Source organism: Bos taurus, chromosome 20, assembly GCF_002263795.3.
Source record: "Bos taurus isolate L1 Dominette 01449 registration number 42190680 breed Hereford chromosome 20, ARS-UCD2.0, whole genome shotgun sequence".
Taxonomy (NCBI): domain Eukaryota; kingdom Metazoa; phylum Chordata; class Mammalia; order Artiodactyla; family Bovidae; genus Bos; species Bos taurus.
Window position 1 is genome coordinate 3,611,601 of NC_037347.1, and position 27,993 is coordinate 3,639,593.

Sequence of the window (27,993 nt, forward strand, 5' to 3'; positions counted from 1 at the left end):
AATACAAGCTACAATGAATCCGGATAAACTGTTTCACTTTCTTTCTACTCCTTCCTTCCCCCCAGCCAAGGTGGTAGGAAAGGACAAGAAGGGAAGCTTGAGCTAAATATAATAGGGAGTACAGTTGTTCCTCAGTGTCTGTGGGGGATTGGTTCCAGGACACCCCTGCAGATACTAAAATCCATGGAGGGACCTTCCTGGTGGTCCAGTGGTTAAGACTTTGCCTTCCAGTGCAGAAGGTGAGGGCTGGATTCCTGGTCAGGCAGCTAAGATCCCACATGCCTTCCAGCCAAAAGAAACCAGAACATAAACAACAGAAGCAATACTGTAACAAGTTCAATGAAGACTTTAAAAATGTCCCACATCAAATAAAAGTCTTAAAAAATAAGATTCATGGATACTCAAGTCCCTTATAATAAAAAATGACACAGTATAATCGGCCCACCATATCTGTGATTGCAAAATCTGCGGATGTTGGAGGACTAACTGGACCAACAGGACTTACCACAGAGTGTGTCTGCATGGCACTCAAATGTTTTCCCTAAAGTAGCCTTGAAAGAAATTGGGGTTGGAGGCTCCTAAAGACATGTGACCGGCGAAGAATCTGGGGCAGGAGTCAAGGGGTCTTAGTTTTAGCCCAGCTCTGCCTCTAGTTCACGGTGATCTTGGGCATGTCCCTTCCCCCTCTGGTATCTCTTTCTTCAACTGTAAATGAAGAGTTAGATTAGCGGGTCTCTGAGCCCTTTTCCAGAATTGGCTGTGATCACACATGATTCTGTGGGTCTGTATACACACTCTGTTTTAAGTGCTCTGTGAGGCACCTGTGGGTACATTTATATATGAGCTGAACATCATCTTCACCAGAATTCTTAAAGAAAAATGTATTTGTTGGGGGATGTCAGTCTCCGTGGTTCCAGGTGGCTCAGTGGTAAAGAATCCATCTGCCAATGCAGGAGACACAGGTTCCATCCCTGAGGCAGGAAGATCCCCTGGAGAAGGAAACGGCCACCCACTCCAGTAGTCTTGCCTGGAAAATTCCATGGACAGAAGAGCCTAGTGGGCTACAGTCCATGGGTTTGCAAAGAGTCAGACACCTACACGTCAGCCTCCATGGGCACCCGAATGTGCGAGGAAGCAGTGTTCTTATCAGAGGAAAGGAGATAACTCTACTTATTCCAGAGAGAAGAGAAAAGGGAAGCTATGATAGACCCACAGGATGCTGGGAGGCTGTGTGGGTTTGTAGAGCAACCCTTCCCATAGCTTCGCTGTCAGTGACATCACTAAGCACGTGACAGGCTCGGGAGCAGATTTTCTTGTGAAAATTGGTGAAAGGCTTAAGCTTCCTGCACAGACCCACGTCAGCCTGTCAGTCCCAAGGCAGTACAGACAAACGCAGGGGCCAGGAGGGAGAGGCGTATCCGGGAGCATACACTCCACTTTCACACCAAGGGCAGGGAACAGGGGCTTCAGTTTCATTGAACCCAATCTCCAGGATGCAGGAGACAGCCCTAGCTGACAGATACATCATATCTTCTATAACACATGGAAGACCACTACGGCTATGCACTGCCTGCATGGAACAATGGGGGGGGGCGCGGGGGACAGACGCGGCTCTTCCCTCCTCCCTAACTGGAACTCCTGCTCTGGGGCTGGGCCTGCAGCCGCTGCCTCCTTGACACCCCCATCCCCACCCCCATCCTGTGGGAGGGCGCCCTCACCCACAGGCTGGATGAGTCGCTGAGTTTGGCAGTGGGTGTTCTGGCCACACGGCCCTCTCTACCCATTGTACTGGCTTTGCACGCTGGAAACCATTTCCCCCACCCCTGATTGAAAACAAGGTTGAATTCATAATTTCACAATTTTTCAAAACTGCCTAACTCCAAATGGGGGGAAAGGGGAGCTTTCAGTAACCCCTATCCGGTAGCCAAGAATTAGCAAGGAAAACACTGCTTCCCACTTTCTAATTGATGCCTCTGCCAACGGCCCCAGGTATGCCGGCTCCTGAACACGCGTCTTTGGGGAATTAGTCTCAGGCAACATATCCCCTAGGCCATGTGCACTTCCTGTTGCCTGCAGGACTCCCCGAGGCCTTCTTGATGCTAATTTTCTTAATACAAAACCATTCCTTTTTTTGAAATGAAAAATGACTTGTTAAAGCCCTCTCAGGTCCCCTTTTTTTCTCTGTCCTCCCAGAGAAACACATTAAAGTAAACAAACTTGAGATGTAAAATGAAAACAGGGGCCCCCGTAGCACCTGCAGGGTTTTACCAGCTCACATTACAAAGCCCTGTCTGAAGTGGCCCGAGAACTGTTTCCATTACAAATAGCCAGTTTCTCTTGAAAGTCAGGCAAAAGCCAAATTAGGCAGATTACATCAGGATCTATTTTCCTGTAGCATAAGTTCTTTGGAAACACCTGCCTGACATATTTCAGACGTGTGCCGAGGCGAGCCAGGCCCTCGGTGGTTTCCAGGGCTCGTCAGAGTCTCAACAAAAGTGGGTGTTTGGGTTTCACCGAGTAAAACTGGGTGAGATGCCTGCATGGAATCTGAGTTGCTGCAGACTGACTTTTCTGGTGCCTCTGAGGAGAGGTTTTAACCAGCTCTGTCCCTGCCACGCTTGGTGTTGCCAAGAGAGTCCTGGCACCCAGGCAACCCGTCTCCGAACCTCTGCTGGGTGCTGGGGGGAGAAATGCTGGGGATACGTGGTCACGGCCCAGGTGGAGTCGGGGTGTGTCCTCACTTGGAGGGAAATGCTGAAATTAGAGAAGAGAGCAGAGCCCACGCCTGCCGGGGAGCTGAATGAAGGACTGATGCAGACAGGCGATGCGCTGAGTCAAAGCCTGCGGGGGGGACGGGGCGAAGGAGACAGGACACCCCACACCTCCTGGCTTTCCCTAACCCCTAACTAACATTCTGCCCTTGACAACCCTCTCCCCACGGAGACTTTTTTATACATTTTTTTACTACCCAGTAACTACGAATAATTGACTTTTTCAAATGATCAGCATTGCTTAGAAAGTGTTCGGTCAAGTGGGTTAATTTAAATTATGGTAAATCCGAAGTGGAATACTGTCTGGCCATTCCAGTGAACCAGGGAGAATGACAGAGATTCTTGTGGAAAGACCTCTAAGGTACACCTACCTAGTGAGAAAAATAGAGTTGTAGAACAACAGAGATAAGATGAGCCCGCTTATTTAAAAGGGTGTTGTGCAGGGAGCAAAGGTATGTACGTGAGAAGGCACAGGAAGTGGGCCAGGAAAAAGGATAGTGAACTATTAACAGTGAGCACCCCTGGGGAAGGCATAGGTGGGGGATAAAAGAGACGAGAGGGGGGCTTTCATAGTCTCTTCAGAATGTGCTTGAAATGTTTACAATGAGAGCGGAGTCATGTAACACTCGTGTAAAGAGAACGTCCTTAATAATACAAAAAAGTTTAAAGCGACTGTACTCCAGTAAAAATTAACTTTAAAAAATACTGTGACTTAAAATGGGATGGAAATTTCAAAAGAGATATACGGCTGATTCACTTTGCTGTACAGCAGCAATGAACACAGCATTGTAAAGCAACGACACTCCAATAAAAGTTAATTTTAAAAAGTACATGTGTACACTACCATATATAAAATAGATAGGACTTACTGTACAGCACAGGGAGCTATACTCAATATTTGATGATAACCTCTAAGAGAAAAGAATCTAGAAAAAAATAGATATATATGTAGGTATCCAGCTTCCCTGGTGGTTCAGAAGGTAAATAATCCACATGCAATGCCAGAGACCTGAGTTCAATCCCTGGGTCGGGAAGATCCCCTGGAGAAGGAAATGGCAACCCACTCTAGTACTCTTGCCTGAAGAATCCCATGAACAGAGGAGCCTGGTGGTTACAGCCCACGGGTTCACAGAGTCAGACACGACTGAGCGACTAGGCACACACAAGCACACACATATGCACGTATAACTGAATCACTTTGCTGCACACCTGAAACTAACACAACATTGTAAACCCAATATATTTCAGTTAAAAAAAATTGTGTGTTGGGAGAAGTGAGTCGGAGAAGGCCATGGCACCCCACTCCAGTACTCTTGCCTGGAAAATCCCATGGATGGAGAAGCCTGGTAGGCTGCAGTCCATGGGGTCACACAGAGTCGGACACGACTGAAGTGACTTAGCAGCAGTAGCAGCAGCAGCAGCAGTGAGACAGCACTCCCACTGAGCTCCTAAACCCCAAAGACTAAAGAACCTATAACTCCAAGTGTGCAATGGGCCCGGGGAATTACTGGATGTTCTTGCACCCCGACTGGGTCAAACACTGAAGCACTTGAGAAGCACACAAGGGGAAGGGCCGGGGAAACTGTCCATCAGCAATGAGACTGTATCTAATGGCACAGTGAGGATAAAGGCACTAAGATCCACTAGCCTGGACTGACACCCTGACTCAGCCATTCCCGAGCAATAGGACTTAGGACACCTCTCCTGACCTCTCTGTGCCTCATTTTCTTAGCCATAAAATGGAGATGAGAACAGAAGTCATCTGATAAAGTGGTGGTGGGGATTAGGATAGAGAAATCAAGTGAAAGCACTTAGCACAGGAAATGGCGCACAGTGACTAAAATACGAGTTACTGTTGAGACTGGACACATTGTAAAGTTTCTTCTTACATTTATATGTTCTAAACGAATACATCAGAGAAGGCAATGGCACCCCACTCCAGTACTCTTGCCTGGAAAATCCCGTGGACGGAGGAGCCTGGTAGGCTGCAGTCCATGGGGTCGCTGAGGGTCGGACACGACTGAGTGACTTCACTTTCATTTTTCCCTTTCATGCACTGGAGAAGGAAATGGCAACCCACTCCAGTGTTATTGCCTGGAGAATCCCAGGGACGGAGGAGCCTGGTGGGCTGCCGTCTATGGGGTCGCACAGAGTCGGACACGACTGAAGTGACTTAGCAGCAGCAAACGAATACATGATGGGATCCAATTCAACAGATGAACATTTCCCCTTAAAATAAGGATGTGGATTAATGCTGCCACCGGCAGACTAGGACCACACAAGAACCCCATGTCTGAACGGAGCAGAACTGGGTCCTTTCATACTCATCAGAGAGCTCTTTACTTTGCAGGGAGAGACCCAAGATATGTAGACACAGGACTGCAGTTTGCCTCGGGTGAAATACTCCAACAGGTCACCCAGAAGGCCAAGAGCAGACAGCAAAGCTGGAGGACGGCGCTGAACAGGACTCCGAAGGCCGGGGGTGCAGGTCATCTGGCAGCTGGGAGTAGGGACCTCGAGGTTTTTGAAGGCGCATGGGGAGGGGCAGAGAGGTGCTTCACCCCAGCCAGGGCACCTTGCCAGGGCACACCAGCTGTGTGAGGAGACCAAGGCTGAACTAAACAGTCAGACTTGCTTAAAGCCAGGAAATTACTGACCTGGAGAGCAACCATAGACGACTGTCAAACACAGAGCGTGTCAGCCCCAAACTGCCTCCTCTCCCAACCAGCAGGAATCTGAACTTTGCAAACTCTGAAATCAGCCCCCTGGTCTCCTTTGTCTCACACATCCCAGCCCAGATCGTCAGCACAATTCCCCCGGTAGGGCTTTTATGACTGGTGATGATGTAAGGAGGCAGAGAAAACACAGCTGGGCCTGCGTGCAATTTACAGAGAGGGCGCTGGGGGAACGTGTGCCTGTCCCCAAACAGCGGCCATACAGCTGCTCAGCTCCCCCCACAATGCTGAAAGTCCCCACCACCTCTCAGAAAAGGAAACACGTGGTTCAGACCAATGAGACAGAGCTTTCAGTTTTAAAAAAATCACATGTAGGCATTTTAAAAGCACTGTGATGTTTGGGGTTCTCCTTCCTTGCCCCCAACATCAGTGAGTTCTCATTCTTGCTAAACTGACCCATTAAATACCACTCTCAAATCCATCACTTTCTCGAATCCTCCATATTATCTCCTGGGTTGGGCCGCATCATCTCTCACTTAGAGTCTATAACCACCTTCTAACTATTCTTCCTGCCTTCAGTCTTGGTTCCTCTAATCAATCTCCACCGAGTAGCCAGAGAGATTCTTTCAAAAAATCATATCTGTCTCTCTCTTATCTAAAACCTTCAATGGCTCCCTATTGCTTCCAGAATAAAGCTTAAACTCCTGTATGGGTGCAGTCCATTCTTGTTATCCACAGAAGTCCTGTTCTATACTCACCACTAAGAGTCGATTAGTTAATACAGAACCATTGCTCTTACAGGAAATACAAATTCAAAGTTTTACGAGCTTTTTGTTGTTGTCATCGCTGTTGTTAACCAATAAATAAATAACCTTGTTGTATGTTTTTCTCTTTAACTGTAATATATATTTAACATATATTGCTGATTCATCATTAACATTGAATCACAGGACCATAACTTATGCCTCAATAAGCTTTTCCAATGCAAATATTTTCTACATAAGACACAGGATGTGATCACCCTTCTGGAGCTGGGAAAAGTAAATGGCACTACAGGACAATGCTTGGGGGCCATTTGAAATAGAAAAATCGCCATCAAAAATGGGACAAGTGAAAGTGAAGTCAAAGTCGCTCAGTCATGTCTGACTCTTTGTGACCCACAGATTGCAGCACACCAGACCTCCCTGTCCATCACCAACTCCTGGAGCTTGCTCAAACTCTTGTCCATTGAGTTGGTGATGCCATCCAACCATCTCATCCTCTGTTGTCCCCTTCTCCTCCTGCCTTCAGCCTTTCCCAGCATCAGGGTCTTTTTCAATGAGTCAGTTCTTTGCATCAGGTAGCCAAAGTATTGGAGTTTCAGCTTCAACATCAGTCCTTCCAATGAATATTCAGGACTGATTTCCTTTAGGATTGACTGGTTTGATCTCCTTGCAGTCCAAGGGACTCTTGAGAGTCTTCTCCAACACCACAGTTCAAAAGCATCAATACTTTGGCGGTCAGCTTTCTTTATGGTCCAACTGTCACATCCATACATGATTACTGGAAAAACCATAGCTTTGACTAGACTAATGTCTCTGCTTTTCAATATGCTGTCTAGGTTGGTCATAGCTTTTCTTCCAAGGAGCAAGTGTCTTTTAATTTCTTGGCTGCAGTCACCATCTGCAGTGATTTTGGAGTCCCCCCAAAAAAGTGAAGTCAAAATCATTTACTTGTATCCAACTCTTTGTGAGCCTATGGAGTGTAGCCCACCAGGCTCCTCTGTCTGTGGAACTCTCCAGGCATGAATACTGGAGTGGGCAGCCAGTCCCTTCTCCAGGGGATCTTCCTGACCCAGGGATTGAACCTGGGTCTCCTGCATTGCAGGCTGTTTCTTTACCATCTGAGCCACCAGGGAAGCCCTCAAAACGGGACTAACATGGCACTAAATAGACCAAAGAAAGGATACTTATTTATAGTGTGAGAGCTGAAACCACAAGGCAGAGGGCTGCCTTATTAGTTCTCAGCCATGAATGTGACCAGTGGACGACTCACATTTTTCATTGCTCTCTACATGTCCATAAATGCCACAGAAGCACTGTGAGTATTAATTTTGAGGTTGCAAATAAATTTTGAGTAAGTAAATTTGCAAATATGAAATCTGCAAATAATGGAGATGAATTGCATTTTTTACCATTGCATGCTCAACATCTCTTTGTCCTGTTTCCATCTGCAGCAGAGTGAACATTAAGGGTGAGCATACAACTACACATCCAGTCCCAGTGTCCTGGGGGCTTGGCTACAGTGACCAATCCAGAGAACAGCATGTGGCCGGAGCACAGTCAGTCAGAGCCCTCTCCTGGGATTTTTCTACTGGAAGTGGGAGGGAAGAGTCTTGCATTTGGGGAAAAGACTTGGAAGGATGTGACTCTGGGCTGCTGATGACCATGTTCCTTGTTATGTTTGCCTCCTGTGGTGGGGAAGCATGTAACTGAGGTAGGGAGAGCGGGAGAGAAAGAACATTACCTCTGCCCTCAAGTCCCCAGAATCCTTTAACAAACCCTCTTTCTTGCCTCTTACAACAAAGAGTCCAGAGTAACACTGAGCAGGAGGGTCTACCTGGGCTGGTCCCATCCCCTTTCCTTTCTATCATGCTCTTATTTCAGAAGTGACATCCCATAACACAGAAATGCTCAGAGTTCCCTGCGCATGCTCTGCAGCTCCTTACCCCCACATTGGCTCAAGCTCTTCCCTCTGCCTGGAACCCACTTCCTTCACTCCTGAGCTCCGTCATCTGGTCCTTCTCTGACCTCTCAGACCAGGCTGTCGGCCTCTCTCTTCAGGGGTTCTGTTGCACCCAGACCAGAATTCCATCTCCTTGGGTTTCCCACGAAGCCCAGACCCAGCTCCTCTCTTAGTTCAACACATGACCTTGAACTTACCAATTTATAGAACTTGAGCTCCCTGAGGGCAAAACTAGTTCATTCATCAGGTAGCTGGGGCCCAGTGCCCTGAGGGTACCCAGTGGAAGTGTGGCAAACTGTTGAATTTGGGGCCTGAAGTGCCAAATCCAAGACTCTGTTGCTCCTTCTTTCCAGAGGCTAAGTGAATGCTGCCAAGTTAGGGCCCTCGCAAAACCCCTCATATCTGAACGACAACTTGCAGCTCAAAAAGCCCTTCCACACGCATGACTTCGTAGAAGGCTCATGAGAGCCCTGGGAGGCAGCTGTATCGTGCGTGCTCTCCCTTTGAAGAAACAGGCTCACGGAAGGAAAGTACCTCTGTCCAGTACACGCAACTAACCGGTAACGGGGCAAGACATGGAGTGCAGCCTCCGGCTTTAAGGCCAGTGCACTCTGGACCACAAGGAGCAGTCGGACCCTTCTTTGAGTGACTGTTTGTTTGACTGACTGATTGATGAAGAATTGAGGGGAAAGTGCCACATGTGGGAGAGGAGAATGGCCTGTCCTATGCTAGGGGAACTCATGGTGTCTTGCAGAAAGGAACACCTCTTTTTTACTAGCCCCAGTCAACAGGTACTTGGTCAAAAACTCAACAGAAAAAAATATATCCAACCTTCAGGAAATATTTTCCACATGTCTTAAATACCTGCAGGCCCTGTCCCATTTAGTCCTCACCACCTAGGTGACCAGCTCATGGTTTTGCCAAGAATGTCCCAGGTTTAAAACTGAAAGTCCTGGTAGTTCCCTAGTGATCCAGCAGTTAAAAATTTGCCTGCCAGTGCAGGGAACACGGGTTTGATCCAGGAAGATCCCACATGCCACAGGGCAACTAAGGCTATGGGCCACAGCCACTGAGCCCATCCGCCAGAGCCCAGGAGCCGCAACTACTAAAGCCTGCGTGCCTAGAGCCCAAGCTCCGCAACAAGAGACGTCCCTGCAGTAAGAAGCCCACACACAGCAGCAACAAGTAGCCCCTGCTCACAGCAACTAGAGAAAGCCCCCACAATGCAACGAAGACCCAGCACAGCCAAAAAACATTTTTTAATAAAAAAACTAAAAGCCCTACATCTCAGGAACTCCTTCATTCATGGACAACCCAGGAGGGTTAGGTGGTCCTCACACCTCGTGACAATGACCTCCAGGGCAGGTATTGCTCCCATGTTACAGATGAGGCAACTGAGGCTCAGAAAGGGAAATCGGCTGGCAAAGGTCACACAAGTAATGAGCAGAGGAGCCAAGGTACAAGCCAACATCCCGCTGATTCTAGAGCACTTCCCAACCCTTAGCAAGGCCTCTCCTATCAACCACGTAACCAACCAGTTAGTCATCCGGAATGGATTAGCAAAACTGAGGCGTCATGCAGGAAGAGTGGGTGTCAGGCCACAAACACGACACAGCGTGTAAAAAGGGAAACAGTGCATCTAACCACCATTCCTTGGGCGTACATTTCTCGTCTGATCTTCACTACAGTTGTGTCTCCATGGGGCTTCCAGATCAGCTAGAGGAACAACAAGCTTGACAGATGTTTTCCCCACTGAATTGGCCCATGATTTGACTGTAACTGTGTCTGTACCCGATGCCAAAACAACAGGCCAATTAACCCAACTCCATTGGCCAATACGATGGAAAGAGAAAATAAACAAAGACGGTCATCTCAGTGAGATGACCCAGTTGAGAACTGAATCTGGCTCGTTAATTCACCACACTGACCAGCAGACTTGGTTGTATCAGGTCACCTTAAGGCCCTTGGCAGACTCAGCCTGAATTAATTATTGAACTAATTCAAATTAATCAGTCTTATTGGCAAGATCTATCAGTGGCCCCTACCTTCTCAACTGTAAAAGACTAGATAAGCTTGATGATGGGAGTTGTACACTTTCCACGTTATGTAAGGACTGCCCATGCTAAATGCTTGCTGGGAATCATTACTCTCAAAGTTTATTATGTAAGAGGCACTAGCTCATGCATTATGAGCAGACCAGGGCAAAAATGACATTTAAGATATTACACAAGTTTTAGAACTAGTGGCTCTACAAATAAACAGTGATTTTTAAAAGAAATGGGAAAAAAGAATTTATAAACCCAATAAAGATGCAACAGGGACCAGTGAAGATGAAAGGAAAAAATTTAAAGCTGTGGTGAGCCACCTTCTGAAGCCCTCGGAACACTCAAATCCAGAATAATTCCTCACACAGAAGAATGAAGGGGTATATTCTTAGAAATGCCAACCAACAACTTACCCTCCCCTCCTGCCCCACCCATCACCACCACTGAGCTGTTTGGATTCCATGCGTGAAGTAAGATGAAGCTGGCAAAGAATTTGACCAAAGAGGAACCCAACTGTCCATTCCTTCTCTGGCCTTTTAAGCAGACTCAACCCAGATACTTATCCCAGCTGCCCGGGGCATATTATATACCTTCCTTGCTTGCTGCACACCCAGATCACACCAGCTTACCCATTAGAATGGCCAACGATGGGTAAGGTGTATTAAGCACTGACCATATACCAAGTCCTGTTCTAAGCACTTTGTATACATTATCCTACATAATCCTCACCAAATTTCAAGAGAACTCAATTTAAAATTGAGGCACAGAGAAATAAAATGACTTTTCCCCTGGTCTCACAGTGGTGAAGTTGGGATTTGAAATCCAAGGTCTGATTCTAGAATGTTTTGTTTTGAATACCCGTTGTCCACCCCCTGGACTTTCCAGTCACTGGGGCCATATCTGGCTCCCAGTTTCTGCCCCAGGTTCTCCTTATTTGGGGAGCCCCAGTTGGGAGACTGAGCTGGGACTGAGTGTGCTAGTGTGACCACAGGGTCAACTGGGTGTGTATAGCTGCAAGAGAGAGGAGGTTTTTGTAAACAGCAAAGAATCAAGGCTCAGGGGTTTGCATCTCTTTCCTTTCAAGAGAGAAGCTAAAGACAGAAGCCAAAAAGAGCTAGGTGTATATGTCAAATGCTTCAGAGAGCAAATAAAAGAAAACCCAATTCAAATCAGCTTGAGATAGTCATTTTATCACTTCATATAAGAGTTTGCTCCTTGGAAGGTAAGTTATGACAAACCTAGACAGTGTACTAAAAAGCAGAGACATCACTTTGCCAACCAAGGTCTCTACAGTCAAGGCTGTGGTTTTTCCAGTAGTCATGTATGGATGTGAGTTGGACCATAAAGAAGGCTGAGCACCGAAGAATTGATGCTTTCGAATTGTGGTGCTGGAGAAGACTCTTGAGAGTCTCCGGGACTGCAAGGTGATCCAACCAGTCGATTCTAAAGGAAATCAACTCTGAGTATTCACCGGAAGGACTGATGCTGAACCTGAGATGGCTCCAATACTTTGGCCACTTGATGCAAAGAACAAACTCATTGGAAAAGACCATGATGCTGGGAAAGATTAAAGCAGAAGGAGAAGGAGATGACATAAAAGGAGATGGTTAGATAGCATCACCAACTCAATGGATGTGAGTTTGAGCAAATCCAGGAGATAGTGAAGGACAGAGGAGCCTGGCGAGCCACAGTCCATAAAGTCACAAAGACTTGGACTCAACAACTGAATATCAAGAACAAATAAGAGCAAGTGTTGTGGAGGGTGTGGGGTAGGTATTTCAAGGTCAATTGATTCAGTGACTCAACATATCATCAAGGACTTGGGGACTTTCAGTCTTTCCATCCACCATCCATAGTGTCAACTTCATCCCCAGGCTGGGTCCCCTGTGTCTATGAGAAGACTGTCAGTGGCAGGCAAAGCTATCATAGCCTCACAAGGTTTGCTGGGAGAGGAAGAGAGCCTGGCTCCCTATGGCCCTCTCAAAACAGTAAGAAACCTTTTTTTCTCAGAACACACCCTCCCCCCTCTGCCTGGAACTCATCCTGGCCCATACACAGAGTGAAGCCCCAAGGAACATTGACTGGATTGGCCCCTTGAAGGTCTTTGGCTATGGGAGCTCACAAGACACTAAGTCATCATGCAAACATCTTGATCTCACAGAGGTCATCAGTGGCACTGATGCTGGCCATGCACGTGCTCGAGTAGGATTTGGGGACAACAAATATTACTAAAGGAACAAAAGAATCATCTAAAAGAACTGCTTGTGGGTTCACACAAGACACCCCAGGGGATTCCCAGAAATAAACAGGGAGACATTGAGGAGCCCAATGTTCTACACTGCGTGATTGTAATAAAAGTCTATAAAAGTTGAATGCATTTGCACCATGAAACTGGAAAACCCCAGAGAAAAATTAGGTTCCATTTGCTTTAATGACCCTTAAGGATCCACTTGTACCCTTCTACCTGACCCTCGGCCCTCTCCCAGATGTATCTGTCCCCTCTGGCTCTGTGCATCAGAGCACTTGGCAAGAGATACCCTCCACTGGCATGACCTGTTCCAGATGGTCAATTATGCTGGCTGCCCAGTCAGGGGAAAGGCTCAGACATCAATCAACCCAATTTATTCATTAACTTGAACAGCCCAAGTCGTGTAAAAGGAAGTTGGCTTAAGTAAATAAGTTTCTAGTCTGGCTCCAATCATTCCAATAACCCCATTTCCTCTCCCTTCAGCCTAATAGTCCTCTGCTTGGATCTACTCAGGTAGCACTTATGAGGGAAAAGTGAAGCCCAGAAAATGACGCTTGTCCTCAAAACAGGTCAGACTCCCTGCATATTTCTTGACAATCAGTCAACAGGTAAGGAGAACCTCAGCATCAGACATTGGTAGATCTGATGCTATCTGCAACACTAAGGCACTCACTCCTACGCTTGCTGGTGGCTCACAACTGAGACCCACCCTGGGAGTTTCCCTTGACAAAGACTATTTTTGACCAAACTTTAATTAGCTCCCCTAAACCCCCTTCTAGACTAAACCTAAGCTTTGGGCCTCCATGTACATCCATGCTGAGTCTAGTCTCAGCAGCAATCCTGCTAAATCAGTTAGCAAGAATCTGCCCCCCAACCCAGCACTCAATATCTGATCACCCTTGATATCTGCTCAAGTTCTTCATCCTTCACTTTGGTGTATATAAGTCTTTGGCCTGCTTTAGCAAGAATCCTTCTAGGCCAGTTTAGCAAGAATCTTCTTACCCTTGATGTCTCCTCTCGGTCACTTCCCATCCACTAACCTCCTTACCTTCTCCTGGGCTATAAACCCTCATTTGTCCTTATATTCAGAGCTAAGCCTGATCTCTCTATTGCAATAGTTTTTGAAAGTCTTCTTTGCCTTAAAAAAATATCAGAATAATGTTTTTCCTTACCACATTCAGCTAAAGGAGACTGTCTCATCCAGTTACACCCGCTCTGCACAGAAGCCCACATTAAATGGTTGGTAGATGCAGGGCTGCCAAGGCCCCAACACCCATGCCTCAATTCAGGATGCCTCTGAAGGGCCATCTCAGCTTCAGAGTCCCCAGAGGGATCAGCAGAATCCTCTTTTGCACATGCATCAAAGTTCATCTTTTCGTCCATCCAGTCCTGCTTCCCTCTCTACAGGTGCCTACTAAGGGTAGAAAGGGACTGTATTCTGAAGGAGCCAACATGGGCAAGAAGGGATCACACACTGGATGAAGGGGACAGGATATAATTGAAAAGCAGAGAGTTTATCAATATGGTCACACGCCCTTCGTACACAGGATCTGACACCCTGGCAAGGACCCCAGGAGAAAGCACTAAATGTGCTGCTCAGCTGCTTTTAGAATGGCTGACTCTTAGCAAAGTAGAAATGCTAGGGCTGCCATTGTAGATGACAGGAAAGGGGATCAAAGGACTTGGAAACATGGGCTGGATATGTTCTCCAATCTCTTCTGCAGGTGAGCCTAGAGGATGCATCTACTGATGCAAGAAGTAATGTACTGATGACAGGGAGCACAGTATCACTGAAGTCCAGGGTGGCTGTTCTCCCCAAGGCCAGGGCTGATGGGAGGAGACACTGTTGCAGGGCTCCGTGAGAGCAAGTGGTTCACAAAGTAATCAAGGCCCGGTTGTGGTGCTAAACTCACAGAAGCCAGGTTGGAGCAACATAGTAATGAGTAGCAGGGTTGGGTGGCAGCCACGGGGGCCGGCCTCCAGAGATCTCAGGAAGATGGGAAGTAGAATACAGTGCCCCAGGGGCAAAAGAGATGGATCCCTAAAAGGATGTTTCTCAGACTATATACTTAAAAGAAATTAAGGAGGATTGATCAGGAAACCAAGGGAAGCTACATCAATAAAAAGTCACAAGCTACTGCCCAGTATTCAGACCTGAAAGCTGTCAACTAAAGGAGAGTCCTCATCCTCAGGAGGAAGGACCCAGGCACATGGCAGCAAGCACAGAAGTAATGAATTCCCCAACCATTCCCCAAAGGGAACTGTAGCCATTAACTCAGTAAAATATCCAGACATTCCGAAGACCATGAGACACCAGATCGGAGTTGCAGCCACATTGTAGTCCCCAGTGACAGCGGGGGGCAGAAGGGAGCCAGGTCACCAGAGGAGGCCCGGTCCAAGTCAGGTCTACAGTGAACCCACCTGGTGGTCATCTTCCTGGTCCTCAAGTGTTAAGTGGAATGGATACTCATCACAGTTAGGTGGATACCCACATTGGTTCCTTAATGTGTGGAGCCATCCTAGAGGAGAAATCCGCTAAAATTGCCCCCATCCCTTTGCCAAGATATTAAATCACAAACAATATTACATCTCAAGCAGAATCTTTCAGAAGACATGCTTAATGACCTAAAAGAGCAGGCATGGTGGTCTGCAAAATACTTCCATTTAATTTACCAACCTGACCCCACTCCTACAGAAACCAGATAGATTCTAGAGGATGACAGTGGACCAAACTCAATCAAGAAGCAGCTACCATAGTTGCTGGCCCAGGTGTGGTATCCTTGCTAGAGAAGACTAACACAGTTCTGATTCATAGTATACAAGCCGGCTCTGGTAAATGTATTCTCTTCTCTCCCTGTCAAGAAAGAGTACCAAAAGCAGACTGCATTCCCATGGGACAGTCGACAGTAGAAATTTACAGTCTTACTCTAGGGACATATTAACTCTCTCACCCTTTTTCATAAAACAGTCCAAAGGGGCCTGGACACTCTACAGAGCATCCCGTTTATCAACGACGAACATGGCAGATATCATTATATCAGTGACATCGTGTTAGTCAAACTGGATGAGCAAGAAGTGATACGTATGTTGAAGGCCTTGACAGGACCCTTAAGCTCCAGAGTGTGGGACAGAAAACTTGCAAAAATTCAGAGATCCTCTACATCATTGAACTTTGAGTTTTGCGGCTTAAAGCAGGCAAGAATAGATATACTACATAAGGGATCATCCCATCCAAAATAAAGAATGGCTGCTAAGCTCACCTGAGCCCCTCACAGTGAGCAGAAAGATGCATCAAGGAAATGCATCCAGCCTTCCACTCATTCATTTATTTATTCATTCATCCACCAAAAACTTGTTGACAACTACTCTGGGAGACCTGCCCTGGGCCTGAGGTTGAGATGGGGTGAACTGGGAATTTCTGATGGTGTCCCGACCTGGGCCCCCAAAATGCTTGGATCCTGCCTTTACTACCACCACCATCCTCCCCCAGAGGGAACCCAAGGAGCAGAAGTGGATGAGAAACAGAGGAATCATTTGAGAAACAGCATCCCAGGTGACTCTACGAAATGCAGAGCATGCTAAAGTTCAAGGTCAAAGTAAGGCCACCTCTCCTTCTCCAGATTCTTTTAGTTACCTACGCTCTTCAAAATGCCCTCCTGGAAACACAGGGAACACTCAATAAAAATCCAGACTGTCTTGCAGGACAGAGGGTTTCCTCAGGGATCATGAGAGCTCATGAAGGCAGGCTGGGGTTTTCCCCTGAATGGTGGGTATTTTTGAAGCTGCTGTGTGGTGTGCACACGCCCTATCCTCTCAGGGTGCTCGGCCCCCAAGCGCTCCGCGCCCTCTCCACGCGTTCTGCTCGGCAGCCACTGAAACAACAAACATGCCCCCATTGTACACAGGCTGCCTGCCATGGGGCTCTGCCACTTCCAAAACCATCCAGCAAGGCCAGTGGCACCGGTCCACGTGCTTCCAGGTGTCAGTGGGGACAGAGGCTGAAAACTGGTCTCTTGAAGCACCCTTGGCTGAACTGAGTGAGTTCATGAAAAGAAAAAAAAATTCCCATTGGGCAGCAGTGTGTCAGTTCAGCCGACCTTTTCCAAAGTAGGGTAACCGTCCTTATGGAGCAAAATGACCCAAAGCAAGGGAACACCAGGTGGTATAATGGAAAGTACAGAGGATTTGGTGTCAGAAGGAGCCAAATTCAAATCCTAGCTCTGTCTCTGTGTGGTCTTAAGCTATAAGAGCCTCGGTTCCCACATCTGTAAAGCAGGAATACTAATTGACTTCACTGATGGATCAGAGGAGAGTACAGTCGTGAGGTGCCTGGAACTCAGCGGACTGTCTTGGAGTCCCTTTACCATAACTGGATCGGCTTTCATAGGATCAGAGCTTGTCAGAGTTGGAGAGGACCACGCAGAGCTTCAGTTGAATATTTAATTCTTACAGCCCCTGAGGCTTCTGTCTTATGGCTGACCTCATCCAGAATGGGTAAAGAGGTCTCAAGAAGAGAAACCAAGACAATATTTTATTCAAAAGAAAAATGTGAGAAGGTGTCTTCTCCCACCCCAGTTTCTGAGATTTTGCCATCATCCGTGCTTGCTGTGTGAGTCTGATATATGGACCATGGCAGGAGAGTGTGACAGAGGAAGGATGGAGAGGCTGGCCCTTGGCAGCCAAGCAGGGATCCATGACTTCCCCCATATGTTGTCCCCTGAGCCCAGTGCAGGGTATAACTCACAGGCTGCATCTGCAAGATGGCCTGGAAATGCTTCCAAGGAGAAGAACACGGTGGAAGCAGGAGCTCTCTAAATCACTTAGGAACAGCTCATTCCCAAGTAATACAAAACTAATGAATTAAGAGAGCATGTCGGCCCCTGAAACTGAGAAGTCCAGAGGCAAGATAGGTTTCAGCAAACCTAGTTAGTGAAACTTACTAACTTACAGTGGTGAATCCAAGAAGTTTGTTTCTTTCCATCTCTCCCCTCTGCCTTCTGCCCAAGGCTGCCTCGCTCAAGGCTTCCTCCCCTCTCAGCCACAAGGTGGCTGCTAGTAGAGGTGGAAGGACATCCTAGTCCACTGGAAAAAGAGAGCTCCTTCAAGAGAGCCTCTGTGAAAGAACAAACAACAAAATAAAAGTGGGGGAGAAGCTTCCTTCTCAGAAGCCCCTAGCAAATGCCAATCACAAAGTCCAGGGTATTGAGCTGTGAGCACAAGCCAGGGTCCACCTCTGGTAGTGAGGACTAGGGCTGCTTTCCCTTGAAGTACAAGAGATACGTGTGGACAGCACCCAGTTGAAACCTGGTGAAAACAAGATAAAAGGGGAGTGAAAGCTGGGAAGCCAATAGCAGCCAATGGGAAGCCAACACCACCAAAAGCTTTGCCTACCCTGGATATGGGCTTTCCAGGTGGTGTAATGGTGAAGAATCCACTTGCCAATGCAGGAGACTCAAGAGATGTGGGTTTGATCCCTGGGTTGGGAAATTCCCTTGGAGAAGGAAATGGCAACCCTCTCCAGTATTCTTGCCTGGAAAATCCCATGGACAGAGGAGCCTGGCGGGCTACAGTCCATGGGGTCATGAAGAGTTGGACACGACTGAGCACAGCACAACAGCAGCAGCCCGGACAGGCATCAGTTCCGATTCTTCCAGCATGTTCCCTGCTCTCCATTCTCCTGAAGGTAGACGAGTGAATCTGATAAGATCATCTTTCTCCAGTGTAAACATGGCTCCTTAATTGACTAATGTCTTAGTTGAAAAAGTCTGTGGTCACCCAACTCCCTGGAATCACTGGTTTCCAAACTTTTTACCAAAGAGCACTTTTGTCCGTGAAGCAGTCGAGGAGGGTGTTTAAATTGCAGCAGGAAGGGGGTGCCTAGGGAAGGAGAATGCTGAACAAGCTAGGCTCTGCATCACCCTCTTCTATTCTAAGCTCACACATATAACCCTGGCACCACCTTAAAACGAGTTTCTAATACCTGTTATTATTTGCAGACTTGACCTTGGGCTTTGACCCTACCCCACATCCTACGTAAATGTCAAAGCCTTCAACCTCTGCCTTCAAGAATTCAGTTTCCTTGAACTTTCTTGTGGTCCAGTGGTTAAGAATCCACCTTTTAATACTTTGATCCCTGGTTAGGGAACTAAGATCCCATATCCCCTGGGGCAACTACTGAACCTGTGAGTCACAAAAAGAGGGAAGCCCCCATGCCACAAATAAGACCCAATGCCTGCCTCTGCCATATCCCAGCTGTGTAACCTTGGGGAGATCACTTTATCTCTCCTAGCCTCAGTTTTCTTCTCTAGTAAATTGCAAGAACAAGCCACAGTTTGGACAACAAAAATGCAGCCTATTAGGGCACTGGGTTGACTGTTGCATTTGTAGAATCTCTCTATTTACTATCCATAATGGCTGGAAATGCTTGACCTGCTCAACACCCAAGTTAACTATATCCAGGCTCCATTTTTTTTTAAGCTCTTTATAAAAGGAATTAGAGGCCCCTAAAGACAACACTTGCACTAAGTGGACTATGAGTGGCCCCAGGCTGGCTCCCCAGAGCTCTGTAATTTTCTACAGACTCTCCAAATAGGATGCTTACAGCTAAGTTCCTACTCCAAAGCTGGGTCTGCTTACAAACATGCCTGCCCCTCGGAACTGCACTCTGGGACTGCTGCTGAAAGCAGCTTTAAAAGCTGACTAAGGTGTGCAGCCCTGGGTCTTCTCATTGCTCCTTCAACCTCCTGCCTTTGGAAGCCGGGCTGGTAGACTCCACCAAGGCCCTGACAATGAGCAGAAAGCTGCCTTAAGAAAATGTATCCAGCCATTCTCTCACTCACTAATTCATTCATTAAAAACTGTTGAAAGGCCTCCCCTGGGCCTGAGGTTGGTGTAGGGTGGAGGGGTGTAAATTGGAAACTATTTGATGGTATCACCATAGGGGACTCTAAGAATGCCTGGATCCTTCCTTTTACCACCACCATCACCACCCTCCCCCTGAGGAAACCCAAGGAGCAAGAACAGAAGAGAAACCAAGGAAGCATTTCAGAAACAGTATCTCAGATGACTTTTATAGGCAGAGCACTCTAGACAAAATCTGAGCTCAAAGTAAGGCCACTGATCTCTACTCCAAATCTTTTTGTTGTTGTCAATTTTTGGAATGCTTTAATCAACAGGATGGAAGTATACAAATGAATTTCAAAATTAAATCAATGCACCCAAGAGGGAGATCTAATATGAGAGTACCTACAGCTCACAATGAGAAACCGGTCAGATGGAAGAAGGCCAGAGTCCAAAGCAGAGAGTGCAGAGGGATGTGTAAGAGAGGACGGGCCCTGGAACCGGAATATCAAGACGTGCTCAGCTGACGTCTTCAACTTCCAGACGCCCCAAGGCCTTAGTTGGTGGTTTGGGACAAACATAGTATTTGGTCACAAAGAGCAGCAGTAGAGATCGGCTGTATCTGGAGTGAGGAGGGAGGTGAGACATCTGGGGGGACTGCAGACAGTCTATGATAAAGTAGACGGAAGTATGAGGGCGCGGGCGCTAATAAGGCTCTGTGTCCCCTCACGACAGGCGCCAACCAAACCGCAGCAATGTACTATGAAAAATGACTCAAGTCACTACTTGAGTGGAAGATATGAAGTAGCTACGGGAAACTTCTGCGGGAAAGGTCCAGCTAATATGGAGAAACATACGCATTCAAGCACTGGTCATCTATAGCGCCACGTTCAGAGCTGGTGGAGGAAAGGAGCTCTTTCTGGGTGACTTGCAGAAGGCCATCTTTTCTTCACGGAGAGGACTGAAGCATTCAGCTCTGTACAAAGTTCTGTTAGCCTTCATCTTGTCCTGTTTTGCCTTGTATTTGGAAGCGTCCCTGGGCTCACCGCTGGGATTGCTCCAATTGTCAGCCTCAGCTGTGCTCTTGTAATGGCGCCTCGTGGACGTGTTAAAAACCGGAAGTCTCTCAAATGCTTCACGTGAAAGGATAAATGACAGCATCAGTAACCACGCCTTCCATAGAATAGAGTTTTAGATCTCCTTGGAAATATCTAGCATACAGACGAGAAATTGGCAAGCCACAACCAAATCCAGCCGACGGGGCGGCTTGGGTAAGCTCCAGCTCGGTCTCAGAGTAGTTGAACACGTGTAGTGAAAACGGCAGTCTATTTTTCAGAGTGGAGCCCACCACCTAGGTCACCTCTCTTAGTGGATAAGTCTTCTTTACCAGAGTAACCAGGGTTTTAACAGTGGGTACCCTCTTTTCTCTCTTCATATGGTTCGACTGTTGTTCTCATTGAGTTCTTGAACAACTCAAACAGCACGAGAAAGAGGTGTGAGGGCACATAAACTACCTGATTAGATTTGTTTGGAGCTTTGGCACTGAATTCTTCAACTTCCAGCTCTGGAGCTACCAGATAATATAGCTCACAAAGCATCTTGGCAGTTTCATACACATCTTTCACAAGGCCAGTGACGTTGCAGGTGGGATCAATATTCCCGATGTGTCTCAGATGTGCAGGGTTGGTGTCACTGCCAAATGGAAATGTGTGCTGGTTAATAAGCACGTGGAAAGAGATGTGGTTGGTATGAAATTGGTCCAGAAAATACTGGGTGTTACTGCTAATGAATGGATCAAACCCAAACTTCTCCTTGTACTCAATCACTCCTTGGGCCATTGTAGGAGCCACATCATTGTGTTTATTTCTGACTTTAATTAGGACTTGTGGAAAGTTATCCAAGACCTGTGGATCTTCAGGGCTCTGATTTTCATATTCTAGAAGTTCAAGAAAACTCTGCATATACCAGCTCTGAACCAATTCCACCGAAGGGTTGTTAAGCAAGTCCTCCAGCAGAAGATTAACTTCTCGCATTGTGTTAGCCAGGCGCACAGGAAGCTCCTTTTGTAGGAACATGTATGAAGTTTTCTCACACACATTTTCTCTCCCTTGGGGATGCTAGCTCCAGAGCACCAGCAGCGGAAATCTCCTGGAACCTCCTGATCGGCAGGATGTGCACCTCTTACCATTCCTAGGCCCAGGCTGTCCTGGAAACCCAGCCAGGCTGCACAGAGCCACCCAAGGCCTCAGAGTCCACAGCTGAGGGATGAGGACCCCCAGACCAGCAAGCTCACCTAACGCCAACTTTGGGGTGGGTGGGAGGGTGGGCAGGTAACTGTCCTTGTCACCAGATGAACCATATCCAGCCACCCTGGCCCACAGAATAGGTGTCTTGCCCTACTCCAAATCTTAATATTAAAATCATCAAAAAAATAAATAAATAAATAATCATCATACTGGGGACTTCCCTGGCAGTCCAGAGGTTAAGACTTTGCCTTCCAATACAGAGGGTGAGGGTTTCAATCCCTTCTCAGGGAGCTAAGACCCCACATGTCTAATGGACTAAACACACACACACACACACACACACACATATATATATATGTATATATCAGTTCAGTTCATTTTAGTCGCTCAGTCATGTCCAACTCTTTGCAACCCCATGAATCGCAGCATGCCAGGCCTCCCTGTCCATCACCAACTCCCAGAGTTCACTCAGACTCACGTCCATTGAGTCAGTGATGCCATCCAGCCATCTCATCCTCTGTCGTCCCCTTCTCCTCCTGCCCCCAATCCCTCCCAGCATCAGTCTTTTCCAATGAGTCAACTCTTTGCATGAGGTGGCCAAAGTACTGCAGTTTCAGCTTTAGCATCATTCCTTCCAAAGAAATCCCAGGGCTGATCTCCTTCAGAATGGACTGGTTGGATCTCCTTGCAGTCCAAGGGACTCTCAAGAGTCTTCTCCAACACCATAGTTCAAAACCATCAATTCTTTGGCACTCAGCCTTCTTCACAGTCCAATTCTCACATCCATACATGACCACAGGAAAAACCATAGCCTCGACTAGACGGACCTTTGTTGGCAAAGTAATGTCTCTGCTTTTGAATATGCTATCTAGGTTGGTCATAACTTTCCTTCCAAGGAGTAAGCGTCTTTTAATTTCATGGCTGCAGTCACCATCTGCAGTGATTTTGGAGCCCCCCAAAATAAAGTCTGACACTGTTTCCACTGTTTCCCCATCTATTTCCCATGAAGTGATGGGACCAGATGCCATGATCTTCGTTTTCTGAATGTTGAGCTTTAAGATAACTTTTTCAGTCTCCACTTTCACTTTCATCAAGAGGCTTTTGAGTTCCTCTTCACTTTCTGCCATAAGCGTGCTGTCCTCTGCATATCTGAGGTCATTGATATTTTTTCCAGCAATCTTGATTCCAGCTTGTGTTTCTTCCAGCCCAGCGTTTCTCATGATGTACTCTGCATATAAGTTAAATAAGCAGGGTGACAATATACAGCCTTGACGTACTCCTTTTCCTATTTGGAACTAGTCTGTTTTTCCATGTCCAGTTCTAACTGTTGCTTCCTGACCTGCATACAGATTTCTCAAGAGGCAGGTCAGGTGGTCTGGTATTCCCATCTCTTTCAGAATTTTCCACAGTTTATTGTGATCCACACAGTCAAAGGCTTTGGCACAGTCAATAAAACAGAAATAGATGTTTTTCTGGAACTCTCTTGCTTTTTCCATGATCCAGCAGATGTTGGCAATTTGATCTCTGGTTCCTCTGCCTTTTCTAAAACCAGCTTGAACATCAGGAAGTTCACGGTTCACATATTGCTGAAGCCTGGCTTGGAGAATTTTGAGCATTACTTTACTAGCGTGTGAGATGACTGCAATTGTGCAGTAGTTTGAGCATTCTTTGGCATTGCCTTTCTTTGGGATTGGAATGAAAACTGACCTTTTCCAGTCCTGTGGCCACTGCTGAGTTTTCCAAATTTGCTGGCATATTGAGTGCAGCACTTTCACAGCATCATCTTTCAGGATTTGAAATAGCTCAACTGGAATTCCATCACTTCCACTAGCTTTGTTCATAGTGATGCTTTCTATGGCCCACTTGACTTCACATTCCAGGATGTCTGGCTCTAGGTGAGTGATCACACCATCATGATTATTTTGGTCGTGAAGCTCTTTTTTGTACAGTTCTTCTGTGTATTCTTGCCACCTCTTCCTAATATCTTCTGCTTCTGTTAGGTCCATACCATTTCTGTCCTTTATCGAGCTCATCTTTGCATGAAATGTTCCCTTGGTATCTCTAATTTTCTTGAAGAGATCTCTAGTCTTTCCCATTCTGTTGTTTTCCTCTATTTCTTTGCATTGATCACTGAGGAAGGCTTTCTTATCTCTCCTTGCTGTTCTTTGGAACTCTGCATTCAGATGCTTATATCTTTCCTTTTCTCCTTTGCTTTTCGCTTCTCTTCTTTTCATAGCTATTTGTAAGGCCTCCCCAGACAGCCATTTTGTTTTTTTGCATTTCTTTTCCATGGGGATGGTCTTGATCCTTGTCTCCTGTACAATGTCATGAACCTCATTCCATAGTTCATCAGGCACTCTATCAGATCTAGTCCCTTAAATCCATTTCTCACTTTCACTGTATAATCACAAAAGATTTGATTTAGGTCATACCTGAATGGTCTAGTGGTTTTCCCTACTTTCTTCAATTTAAGTCTGAATTTGGTAATAAGGAGTTCATGACCTGAGCCACAGTCAGCTCCTGGTCTTGTTTTTGTTGACTGTATAGAGCTTCTCCATCTTTGGCTGCAAAGAATATAATCAATCTGATTTCGGTTTTGACCATCTGGTGATGTCCATGTATAGAGTTGTTGGAAGACGGTGTTTGTTATGACCAGTGCATTTTCTTGGCAAAACGCTATTAGTCTTTGCCCTGCTTCATTCCCTATTCCAAGGCCAAATCTGCCTGTTACTCCAGGTGTTTCTTGACTTCCTACTTTTGCATTCCAGTCCCCTATAATGAAAAGTACATCTTTTTTGTGTATTAGTTCTAAAAGGTCTTGTAGGTCTTCATAGAACCATTCAACTTCAGCTTCTTCAGCATTACTGGTTGGGGCATAGACTTGGATTACCGTGATATTGAATGGTTTGCCTTGGAAACGAACAGAGATCATTCTGTCGTTTTTGAGATTGCATCCAAGTACTGCATTTCAGACTCTTTTGTTAACCATGATGGCTACTCCATTTCTTCTGAGGGATTCCTGCCTGCGTTAGTAGATATAATGGTCATCTGAGTTAAATTCACCCATTCCAGTCCATTTTAGTTTGCTGATTCCTCAAATGTCGACATTCACTCTTGCCATCTCTTGTTTGACCACTTCCAATTTGCCTTGATTCATGGACCTGACATTCCAGGTTCCTATGCAATATTGGTCTTTACAGCATCGGACCTTGCTTCTATCACCAGTCACATCCACAGCTGGGTATTGTTTTTGCTTTGGCTCCATCCCTTCATTCTTTCTGGAGTTATTTCTCCACTGATCTCCAGGAGCATATTGGGTACCTACTGACCTGGGGAGGTCTTCTTTCAGTATCCTGTCATTTTGCCTTTTCATACTGTTCATGGGGTTCTCAAGAAAAGAATACTGAAGTGGTTTTCCATTCCCTTCTCCAGTGGACCACATCCTGTCAGATCTCTCCACCATGACCCGCCCGTCTTGGGTTGCCTCACGGGCATGGCTTAGTTTCGTTGAGTTAGACAAGGCTGTGGTCCTAGTGTGATTACATTGTCTAGTTTTTTGTGAGTATGGTTTCAGTGTGTCTGCCCTCTGATGCCCTCTTGCAACACCTACCGTCTTACTTGGGTTTCTCTTACCTTGGACGAGGGGTATCTCCTCACCACCCTTCCTGACCTTCAATGTGGGATAGCTCCTCTAGGCCCTCCTGCACCTGATACACATACACATACACACACACACACACACACACACACACACATATATATACAGAAGCAATATTGTAACGAATTCAATGAAAACCTCAAAAAATTTCCACATCAAAAAATCTTAAGATAAAATAAAATCATCTTTCCAGGCAAGAGTACTGGAGTGGGGTGCCATTGCCTTCTCCATATCAATGTATACTGAGAATAAATAGAAGAAAGAGAGGGGAAGATGGCAGGAGGGAGAAAAAGAGAGAAACCATGAGAGAGAACCAGGCACCAAGTGAGGCCCCAAAGCATCCTTACCACTCATAGGGATGGAGAGGAAAATAAAGAAAAATAAGAACACCCCTGATCCTGAGAGCCAAGCCTTGCTTATTCAGAAAGGAAGTGATGGAATTGACCTGGTGGACAGGCAAAGAAGAGCATTCTAGGCTCACAGAATAGCATGTGTACAGATACCATGGGTGAAAAATCAAGGCAGGTCCAGGAGACTCAAAAGGTCTGGGGTGGCTACAGCAGAGGTGCCAGAGAGAAGAAGAGATAAGAAGAGGAGGTCTACAGGGGCCAGATTGCAGAGGATATATCATAAACCCTACTTCTGCTATGGCCCTCGGAGCATGCTTTCCTGTCTCTACACTTTGGGTTTAGCCATGTGACTTGTTTTGACCTGTGGATGCTAGCGGACATGAAGAGAGCCAAGGCAAGACGTGTGCTTCCAAGACTAGGACTGCCCCCCTTATACTCTGGCCTGTCACCATATCAAGAATATGCTCTAAGCAATGGGTGATCTAAGAAGGCAGAGACATATGGAACAGACCTGGGACTCAACACACAGCCTGGAGTCAAGCCCAGCTGGGCCCAGGCAACATCTGCTACATCCCAGCCAACCCACAGATGCATGAGCAAGACCAATAAATGCTTACTGTGGTACACCACTGAGAATTTGTGGTTATTTGTTACACAGCAAATGCTACCCAAATAAGCCTTGTGTACTTAGGGAAGACACTTGGAATTTACCCTACATGCAGAAGTCATTTAATAATCTTATGCAGACGATCCTCTCACAACCTTCCCTGCTAAAATACGGAGTATGAAACTTATCCCCCTCAGTTCCTAGGGCAGGTGCTGGACCTGTGGAACATACACCCTGAATCCCTACTCATAAGCTGACAGGATCACGTGCTTTGGTGAATGCAGGTTCCTCTGTCTGAGAAAACTTCGCCCATCTCAGCCACTTAACCAATACATTTTTTAATATTTCAAGAACTTTGCTCACAACCTTCACGGAACCTTCCCCAAGCTGGATTGGAAGCTCCAGAAGACAAGTGCGCATGGACAAGCTCTAGAATAGACCATATACTAGGACACAAAGCAAGTCTCAATCAATCTAAGAGTATAGAAATTATTCCAAGCATCTTTTCTGATCACAGTGGCATGAAACTCGAAATCAACCACAAAAAAAATAAATGAGAAGAAAAAGATCCAGCAGATATTACATTATTGATTTGGCTTCTCCTTTTCTAGACTGAAAGCCCCTTTAGAGTGGGGATGATGTCTTTTCTCTTAGGTCCCCAGAGTCTAGGACATGGTCTGGATGGAGTTGGTGACTGGTCAGTGTGTATTGAGTGAATGAACAAATGAACTTCCTAACAGCTCCCAGCACAAAGCCAGGCCAGTGGCCCCCATGCAATGAATACTCAGTTGCCTGGCTGCCAATGTTTGTCCTACTTAATTCCCTCACCTGTTATTTCCTTCTTTTCTCATTTAGAATCACAAACTCCCTCCTGTGTGCCACTCAGTTTCTCTTACAGTAACCTCTTTATTCCATCTTAATAATACTTAGACTATGGACAGAGTGACATAAAGGAAACCCGTGAGTCAAAACATCTATGGTAGGAAAAATACAGGTGACCTATAAAGTACTTCACCAACTTTCCTGAAGACTTCATGTTTGGACCTTATAAATCATGGGCGCCTGTCCCACACAGGCTAAGCCAGCCGTATTGCAGCAAGCTGCCCATCTTTAAGAGGCCTGGTGACACAACACCTTGTTGATGCAGAGTATTTATACAGAATTTCCCACATCAATCTTGGTGTAAAAAAGGAGGTGATGTCATCAAGCTGTGAAACAACTATCATCTGTAGAAAATACTAGGCAGTCTCTGGGACAGAGTCATGGTTGCTTATTTCTTCAAGAGTGTGTGAATTGTAAGATGAACACTGAAGCTATGCTATAAAGACCAGGAGCTGCATAAATAGTCCTCCCCTATGACCCAGGAACCATTCCCCTTCTAGGAATCTGTCCTAAAAAAATCATCAGGGAGGTGCAGAGAAAGATGCACAAAAATTTATGTTCATAGTTTGATTCCTGGAAAAAAAATACAAATAGCCTCTATTTAATACTATAGGGAGGTGGTTAAGCACACTAGATCACAGCCACAAACATAGTCTTTTGCAGCCATTAAAAATGGTCACTGGTTCCTCTCCCTTTTTCCTCTGTCCTTGATTAATTCTGTCTAGAAGCCATTAGCTGCAGCTGAACAAGGCAGGCATCTTCAGAAGGTGAGAGTGGGGAGCTCCAGAATCTGAGTGAGGTGAGAGGTGTCTACAGAGTGGGGGCAGTAGCAGGAGTGGGCCTGCCCAGCATGGTGAAGCATGTAGGGGGGTGGTCTGGCACAGGTTGCCTCCCCAGGCAGGTGAGATGTGGGAGCAGCCTGGCATGGGGTTCAGAGCTCGGGTGAG

At 46.4% G+C, this 27,993-nt stretch overlaps 1 pseudogene; it reads right to left on the reverse strand.

Annotated features, from left to right (window-relative positions):
* Positions 1–20,124: 20,124 nt before the first annotated feature.
* The window catches only part of LOC533234 (pyruvate dehydrogenase (acetyl-transferring) kinase isozyme 3, mitochondrial-like), a 54,085-nt pseudogene continuing 46,216 nt past the window's right edge, over positions 20,125–27,993 (reverse strand).